At 32.1% G+C, this 1,722-nt stretch overlaps 1 non-coding gene across 1 annotated transcript; it reads left to right on the top strand.

Annotated features, from left to right (window-relative positions):
• The first annotated feature begins 500 nt into the window (after positions 1 to 500).
• On the top strand, positions 501 to 690 carry LOC114093864 (U2 spliceosomal RNA). Its single transcript, XR_003582950.1, has one exon. It is a non-coding gene; the product is annotated as a U2 spliceosomal RNA (small nuclear RNA).
• The last annotated feature ends 1,032 nt before the right edge of the window (positions 691 to 1,722 follow it).

Consider the following 1,722-nt stretch of genomic DNA (forward strand, 5'->3'; position numbering starts at 1 on the left):
GTTAGGTGTAAACTTTGTGAAGGGTATGCTTATTTGCTTTGTCCAAATTTCAAATCAATGTCAAAACAGCAAATATTGCTGAGAGTAATCCAGGTAAGGACTCATTCCTTCTTCAACAATATCAGAAGTTAGTTTGGCTCGGAAATTTGTAAGAAACAGCAAAATATCCAGAGAAATAAACATCACATCAGAACGGAAGGCAATTTTTTGTTGTTTGCTAGATGTATTTTAAATATATCAAATACTTATAATGGATATGCTTCTAGTCTAGTGGTTATGGTGTAAACCAGAATCTGTCTTTTAAGGGATTCCTGAGAAGTATCCTAATTTTTCTATGCTTACTCTTTCTCCTTTTTAAATTTGCTTTCTTTTTCACACTGATGCAGTGGCACTGTCTTGCTAATTCTTTATACAGTGGTTAATATGGGTGGGATTATACTGACGGAATGGAACATTCTTGTAAATGGTATTTGTGAACTTGTTTTTAGAAATAGCTTGTTATCGCTTCTCGGCCTTTTGGCTAAGATCAAGTGTAGAAATAGCTTGTTATGACAATTGTATTTCTGATGCCATGAAATGTGTTTAGAATGGATCCTGTGTTCAACAAATAATATCCTTTGTGATCAGGAATGATGCTAGCTATTCAAGTTATTTGCCCTTACAATTGCTTCCTGAGTTACATATCCAGATCTTTTTGCTTTTTGAGACAGTTGCCCAGGCTGGCTTCAAACTTGCAATCTTCCTGTCCAGGTTTCTTCTTCTTTTTTTTTTTTTTTTTTTTTTTAATTTGGCTATAGAACACTATTTTTAAAATTTAACCTCTTTAAAAAAATACTTTATAGCACCAAAGTTTGACATTGAACTCTTTAAAACAAACCTTTTAGCTATGGGATGCTGGGGAAATCTAGTAAGTGAAAATTAAAATGATATTTGAAACAGAATGAAAATGCATTATACCCAAAAAGGAATAATATTAGTGACTAAGGAAATATTAGCAATAGTTTGAGATGCAGGAACTTTCAAAAGATGACTACTAAATAAAGTGAGACAAATTGCAACTTTTCCATTGGTAAGGTGAGTAGACATAAAATTAGTAACTTTATCAAATCCCTTTAAAAATCCCCAACTAATTCTATGTGGCAACAATTTATTCTTCCTTTTATCTCTCCTGAGTTATCACATGTGGTTATTTCATACAATTACCACATGAGTCTACAAGGAAGTCTGCATTTTAGTTTTAGGGTTTTAACTTTTATTGCAAATGTTAATGTAACATTAAAATTCAGCTTTAAGTTCCCAGGAGCAAGGAAATGCAAAGGGCAAGGTTCTCCTAATGTGATGAATTTGTTATTCTATATTAGGCTTCTCATTAGGACATGCATTTAGGTTTCCAACTTATAAATTAAAAAACATTAAGCCCAGTTCTCTCTTTCATGATTTTACTCAAAAGGGTGACCATTCTCAGTTATTATCTGTGACATAAACTCAGTGGTTTTGCTTTTTTTAACTCTGCATCCACAAATTACTTTCCTTTCCACTCTCAGAATTTCCCTGGTTCTTTATTCAGGTCATGTTTATATACTATCAACAAAACTAGTTCAGAAATTAAATATCTAACAAAGTATTTACTTTCATGTCAATGCAGTAACACATGTAATTCTGTCTATTGTTTATAAGAAGTCTATTCAACATAACTGCTAAGACCACTGTCTTTATAATAGT

This window comes from Marmota flaviventris, chromosome 9 (assembly GCF_047511675.1).
Source record: "Marmota flaviventris isolate mMarFla1 chromosome 9, mMarFla1.hap1, whole genome shotgun sequence".
Classification (NCBI taxonomy): Eukaryota; Metazoa; Chordata; class Mammalia; order Rodentia; family Sciuridae; genus Marmota; species Marmota flaviventris.